We start from the raw sequence: 7,372 nt of genomic DNA on the forward strand, positions 1-7,372 counted from the left end.
CCCCAGTTTCAGAAAGCATAATTGGAATAGACATACTTAGTATCTGGCAGAATCCTCATATTAGTTCCCTGACCTATGGAATGAGGGCTATTAAGGTGGGAAAGAACAATTGGAAGGCATTAGAACTACCTCTACCTAGGAAAATAGTAAATCAAAAGCAACACTACATTTCTGAAGGGATTGTAGAGATTAGTGCCACCATCAAGGACTTAAAAGATGCAGGAGTGATATTTTTGCTTTCCCACATCAGAGCTCCAGGTTCTCAGGCCTTCAGAATCTGGGACTCCAGAGAAGTCTCCCTTCTCCCTGGCCCACTGCTTCCTCAGGCTTTGGGAGACAGGCCTAAATCACACCACTGGTTTTCCTGATTCTCTAGCTTGCAGACAGCATATTGTGAGATTTCTTGCCTCCATAATCCTGTGAACCAATTCTCATAATTCCTCATATTTACTTTTATATATCCTAGTGGTTCTGTTTCTCTGGAGAACCCTAACACAGAATGTGTATATCACTACATGTGTGGAAAGCTGAGGACAGAACTGTGGGGGAATATCCATATTTAAGGAACAGGAGGAAGGTTCTACGAGACCAAATGAAATCCAGGAAAGACTGGATAAAAGCACAGCAACCTGGAATCATGTATTTCAGACCCTAGCATCAAGATGAATGTGTTTTTCCAAACAAGGCAGTTTGTTTACTTTTTGATGAAATTAGGAAGAAATACATACCCAGCCATTTATGTCTGATGTTTCACTGCTGGGGAAAAATTAGCATTTCTTGTTTCCCAGTCAGGTTTTTGTAAAGTAGACAGTGGAGCTCTACACAGAACACATTTAGGTTTCACAGGTGGAGTTCAACAACTTCACTGCCATCCTTGTAGATACCAAAGCTCAGGTACCTGGGAGTACTTTCTGCACATCGATGAACCCTGGTGACAGTTGCATGAATCGCAGAGAATAAAACCCAGTTTTTCCACCTCCTTGCTCAGTCCCCAAAGAGCTGAAGAATAGTTTTTAAGTGGAGGAGCAAGGGAGGGAGGAGGCTTCATTGAAGCAGAACAGCCTGGCTGTGAGGCCTCCCGACTGAGGAGAAATGAGTTTGCTGGATGAGTTCAATTTGGGTCTTGCTGGGTTTCTTCCCTTCTCTGAAATCTGCCAAGTATTCCCCTTGATCAAAGGAATCTTTATGGGCTCACCACGGAAAACTTACCCATTTTAGCATTTTACTTTAAAGAGAAGGGAAAAATGCATTATCGTGAAATGTCTGAAATCGCAATTGGAAGAAAACATGCTCCAGGTGAGGCTCGAACTCACAACCTCGGCATCACCCGCACATATACTGTTGTATAAGTACCGCGCGCTAACCGATTGCGCCACTGGAGCATGCTTTCTTTATCTTGGCCATGCGCACTCTACAGAGCCATGAGCTACTGAAGCGCTCGACCCCGGCCTCGCGCCGGAGCGGGAGCGCGCTGAGCTGCAGGGGATCCTCCCTCCGCAGTCACTCGCCTCCTGTGTAAAACACAATTTGATCAAGATATCTGCGTCTCTCCTGGAAGATGAATGTGATCCTCCCCCCATGCCATCAGGAGCCAAAATTTCCCGGGAATATGCGGGTGCTCTTTTCAGAAAGCCCGAGAAAAGCCGAGGAGAAAAAGGAGAGACTCCGGCTTCTCCTTGCCATCGTCCTAGCAAGAACATGGGTTTTTGTAGAAGACGCGAGCTACTTGGCTTCTTCGTAGTTTCACCGCGCACTGCCCCGCTGGCCTGTGATGCTTTCAGATCCAGGACGCGGAGAAGCGGAGCTCGCCGCCTGCCCCTCCCTCTGCGCGTCTCCCGACACCAGCAGCGCTCCTGGCTGCCCTCCCAGCCTCGCCTGCAGCGCGCCCGCATTCGCAGTCCAGCATCTCTGGGCTGTCTATTGGGATTCCCCAAAACTCTCCCAGAGCCTGCCTGAAAACTGCATTCGAATTCACAGAGCCAGCTGGTCAGGCACCTCTTCAGGGAAAACTGGCACAGCAACCACTTCTTATTTGTGCAGCAGGTTCCAGAGGTCAAGGCAGTGGCACCCCCAGCGCTCCTCCCTCTGTCTTGACCTTTTCCAGTTGCAGAAAGTTTGCCGCTGTGACATATACCCGCTCAGTGACTTTATCTCTGGGGCCTCAATTTTAAGGCCAATTTTGTTTGTTGCTTGATTGTTTGATTTGGTTGGGGGACGGGGGAAGGCAGCTGTCAAAGTACACATACACACAAGATATGAAGTCTGTTGGCTTTTATAGAATAATTTATGTCAACCAGAAGAATTATGTAAAAGGAATAGCCTGCCTATTCCTGACCACGGAACATTTAACAAACAGGACTGAGAGTAACAGACCAGTGACTAAGTTTCTCCATACTTAAAAAAAAAAAAAAGGAAATGCTTCCATATCTTGATGTCTATTACATAGCTGTTTTGAGATCATTTCATGTGTTTAAAATAACACCTTAAGGTAAGGAGCAGGGAGAAGCAACACAGGCTCCTTGGTAGATGACCATCTCTCCTGAGAAGCTCCTACATTCTCACTACACAGTCCCAGAGGGAGCAACAAGGCTCTGCCTGAACCTCTAGAGATTGCTCCATCTAAATAACAGTAGCTCATAACAGTTTGTCAGAGCTTACCATGTTGCTTCGGTTTGAGTGTTTGTGTTTCTCCAAAATCATATTGAAACTTAACCTCCATTGTGATATTAAGAGGTGGGGCCTTTTGGGAAGTGATTAAGTCCTGAGGGTTCTGGCTTCCTGAATCGGATTACTGCCTATGTAAAAGAGGCTTTAGAGAGCTGCCTGGCCCTCTCATATCTTCTGCCCTGTGAGGATGCAGCAAAAGGCATCACCTTTGAAGCAGAGAGAGCATCCCTCACCAGATACGGTATCTGCTGGAGCCTTGATCTTGGACTTCCTTGTCTCCAGAACTATAAAAAAAAAAATCTGTTCTTTACAAATTATCCAGTCAAAGGTATTTTGTTAATATAGCCCTAAAGTACTAAGACACATGGGTCAGGCACTGTTCTAAATGAGTTCTATAAACCTCATAACAATACTAATGATTTTGTATTCCAAAACCAGATCTAAATATGAACAGCCAGCATTTGGGGAATTATTGTTCTGAAGGGATGAAAACTTATAGGACTCACAGTATGTCACTGGATATTAAACAACTCTTATCAGGAGGCAGGTCAGTGACATAATATAGGATTTATAAGCATAAAATCATGATCGGAGAAAATGGTGGATGGAAAGCTGAATGTTTTGAATTGTTGATGTTAAAAAAGTGACTGTCTTCAGTTCTCTACCCACTGTGCCGTAGAAAGCTGACCTGTATGATCTATACCAATAGACGTCCCAGGCCTCTGGTTTCAAGTTGAATTTTTTTTTTTTTTTTTTTTTTTTTTTGAGACAGAGTCTTGCTCCATTACCCAGGCTGGAGTGCAGTGGCAATCTCAGCCCACTGCAACCTCCGCCTCCCAGGTTCAAGCGATTCTCCTGCCTCAACCTCCCAAGTAGCTGGGGCTACAGGCATGTGCCACCATGCCCGCTAATGTTTGTACTTTTAGCACAGATGGGGTTTCACTATTTTGACCAGGCTGGTCTCAAACTCCTGACCTTGTGATCCACCCGCCTCGGCCTCCCAAAGTGCTGGGATTGGGATTATAGGTGTGAGCCACCATCCTGGCCTCAAGTTGAATTTCATTAGTGGAAACACTAGCATTAGATCAGAATGAGATTGGAGAAAGAGGCTAGAGTATTTATTTATCTGAATCTCTTTCTGTGGGTCAACTCTGGCTAGTTCATCAAAGCGGACCTTTCCTCCAAATTTCAGTAATGGCTTTTTCCTCTCTCCTTCAGGTCTTGGGGCATTGACCACTCTACTATCAGTAACCCTAGAGTACTGCCCTCTTCTTTGTCCTTCCCGCAGCCTGCCCATACCTTTACTAGACACCTTTAGTAAACAGTCCCTTTATTAAATCCTTCTGAAATTATTGCAATTTGAATAAGACACCTGTTTTCTCTTGGGATCCTGACTGATAGAAATTCTGGTACTATTGATAATGTCATTAAGAGTGATTAGAAGTAGTTTGGGGAGGCGAAGGAAGGGGTGGCTCACGCCTGTAATCCCAGCACTTTGGGAGGCTGAGGCAGGCAGATCACCTGAGCTCAGGAGTTCGAGACCAGCCTGACCAACATGGAGAAACCCTGTCTCTACTAAAACTGCAAAATTAGTTGGGCGTGGTGGCGCATGCCTATAATCCCAGCCACTCAGGAGGCTGAGGCAGGAGAATCGCTTGAACCTGGGAGGCGGAGGTTGCGGTGAGCTGAGATCACGCCATTGCACTCCATCCTGGGCAACAAGAGCCAAACTCCATCTCAAAAAAAAAAAAAAAAAAAAATGTAGTTTTGGGAGTAGTAGTTAATATTATGTTTTGGCCAGTTTTGGGAGGCCGGCTGGGGTGGATCAGCCTGTAATCCCAACACTTTAAGAGGCTGAGGCAGGAGGATTGTTTGAGGCCAGGAGTTCAAGACTAGCCTGGTATAGTGAGAACCCATCTCTGCAAAAAAATTTTTTTAATTAGCTGGGTGTGGTGGCAGTCATCTGTGGTCCTAGCTACTCAGAAGACTAAGGTGGGAGGATCACATGAGCCTGGGAGGTCGAGGCTGTAGTGTGCTGTAATTGTGCCACTGCACTCCAGCCTTCCAGCCTGGGCCACAGAATAAGATTTTTGTCAAAAAATATACGTATATGTTTTCTTTCTTTTTTTCTTTTCTTTTTTCTTTTCTTTTTTTTTTTTTTTTTGAGACGGAGTCTTGCTCTATCACCCAGGCTAGAGTGCAGTGGCATGATCTTGGCTTACTATAACTTCCGCCTCCCAGGTTCAAGCAATTCTCCTGCCTCAGCCTCCCAAGTAGCTGGGATTACAGGCGCCCACCGCCACACCTGGCTAATTTTTGTATTTTTAGTAGAGATGGGGTTTCACCATGTTGGCCAGGCTGGTCTCGAACTCCCGACCTCGTGATCCACCCACCTCGGCCTCCCAAAGTGCTGGGATTACAGGCATGAATCACCACCCCCTACTAAAAAAATTATGTTTTAAGTTGGGGAACAAAAACATGAAAATAAACGTGCTATTTTTACAATAGTTACACAAATATAGAAAAAATTACAAAGTCTTTAAACTACTTTTCAAGGAGATAAAGATCTGGTAGCAACTGATATGTCCTATTTAAACTCATCTGAAACAGCAACTGTAGGTAATATACTCAAATTCCCTCTCAAAAATATTATTCTCTGTGCAACAATGGCAGGGAATTTTTTTTCTAATAATAAAAAAAAAAAAAGATGATTCTCAAGGGTCCAAGACTCAAGGGTCTAATCATTTTGTTCCAGAATCAGATATGGCAGTGCCTCCTTTGCCATTTGAGAAAAGTGATGAGCCTTTTTAAATCTGAGAAAAATGCTGTTTACCTTTTGGTGTATTCCTCATCACAAATATTTAATTAAGGCTATATTAATAAAGTGAAATTGTTGAAATAGTATTTTAAACATTTCAGGGTGAACAAAGGTTTTTTTGTGTGTTTGTTTTTTGTTTTTCACATGCCGTCACCCAGGCTGGAGTGCAATGGTGTGATCTCCTAGCTCACTGCAACTTCTACCTCCCAGGTTCAAGCGATTCTCCTGCCTCAGCCTCCCGAGTAGCTGGGATTACAGGCACTGGCCACTACGCCTGACTAATTTTTATATTTTTAGTAGAGATGGGGTTTCACCATGTTGGTCGGGCTGGTGTCGAACTCCCGACCTCAGGTGATCCACCCACCTCAGCCTCCCAAAGTGCTGGGATTATAGGCTGAGCCACCGTGCCCAGCCCGAGTTGGAGGATATTAGTGCTTGTTTTCAGTTTTTTGTCTAATGGATGCTTAAATGCATTCATTTATAGAATCAATGTATCACCTGTGTGAACAGAGAGAGAACCTTGAAATATACGTCAATTTTCAGAACTTTTTTTTTTTTTTTGAGACAGAATCTTGCTCTGGCGCCCAGGCTGGAGTGCAGTGGCGCAATCTCGGTTCACTGCCACTTCTGCCTCCCTGGTTCAAGCTATTTTCTTGCCTCAGCCTCCCAAGTAGCTGGGACTACAGGCGCCCTCCACCACGCCTGGCTAATTTTTGTATTTTTAGTAGAGACAGGGTTTCACCGTGTTAGCCAGGATGGTCTCGATCTCCTGACCTCGTGATCCACCTGCCTCAGCCTCCCAAAGTGCTAGGATTACAGGCATGAGCCACTGTACCCAGCTAATTCTCAGAATTTTTATTCTAGATTTGTGCCCTTAATTGTTCATTTTTGGGGTGATTCTTTCAAAATTTATGTATGTGTTGGGGATTAGAAAAGGATACCCCAAAGTATGGTGCTTGGGCATGCTGAGTTCTTAGACTTAAAGGAAACTAGAAGGCTTAGAAGCTGCCTCAAAATTAAGGTCTCTCTGGCTTCCCTTGTTTCTCCCCTCCAAGTACAAGTACAGGGAGGGGCTGTCTCTGAAGTTCCCCATACATGACTGAAGGAAGTTCTTCCAAAAGGAATACAATTGTCTTGAACTTTTTTCCTAGGAATGTCATCAAACAACCAGAGATTAATCACTGAGAGAAGAGGAGATTGAAAGTCATCATGGCCAGGCACGTGGCTCGTGCCTGTAATCTCAGCACTTTCGGAGGCCGAGGCAGGTGGATCACCTGAGTTCAGGAGTTCCAGACCAGCCTGGCCAACATGGTGAAACCTCATCTCTACAAAAAAATACAAAAAATTAGCGGGGCATGGTGGTGCATGCCTGTAATCCCAGCTACTTTGGAGGCTGAAGCAGGAGAATTGCTTGAACCTAGGAGGCAGAGGTTGCAGTGAGCTGAGATTGTGCCATTGCACTCCAGCCTGGGCAACAAGAGTGAAACTCTGTCTCAAGAAAAATAAAAAATAAAAAATGTCTCCAATTTAGTGTGTGGAATGAAAATAAATCTCAGGACCCCAGAATCACTAAGACAAAGGGAAAAGTCAAGCTGGGAAATGCGTCAGACAAACCTGCCTCCTATTTTAATCCTAAATAAGATAGCTACAAAGATGAAAAAGCTACATACCTCCCTCACAGTTTTCCCACAAGGAAATTCCTTGTGGGCCTCAAGATCTTTACTCTAAAACAGTCTGTTGAATTTTATCCTGGCAATGTAAATTGATAGCTTATCTTCACAGGTGTGGGACAGACAGTCATCTCTCTGCTTACCTGAGACAAATGCATATCTGATTGCTTCCTCTGCCCTATTGTTTATGTAAAAATGCAGTTTCCCTGAGTGAGAC

The 7,372-nt window shown here is 44.6% G+C and overlaps 1 non-coding gene across 1 annotated transcript; it reads right to left on the minus strand.

Moving 5' to 3' along the window:
* Positions 1-1,288: 1,288 nt before the first annotated feature.
* TRNAI-UAU (transfer RNA isoleucine (anticodon UAU)) lies at positions 1,289-1,382 on the minus strand. The gene is made up of 2 exons: positions 1,345-1,382; positions 1,289-1,324 (listed from the first exon to the last, which is right to left on the minus strand). It is a non-coding gene; the product is annotated as a tRNA-Ile (tRNA).
* Positions 1,383-7,372: the final 5,990 nt, after the last annotated feature.

Source organism: Macaca mulatta, chromosome 4 (assembly GCF_049350105.2).
Source record: "Macaca mulatta isolate MMU2019108-1 chromosome 4, T2T-MMU8v2.0, whole genome shotgun sequence".
Lineage (NCBI taxonomy): Eukaryota > Metazoa > Chordata > Mammalia > Primates > Cercopithecidae > Macaca > Macaca mulatta.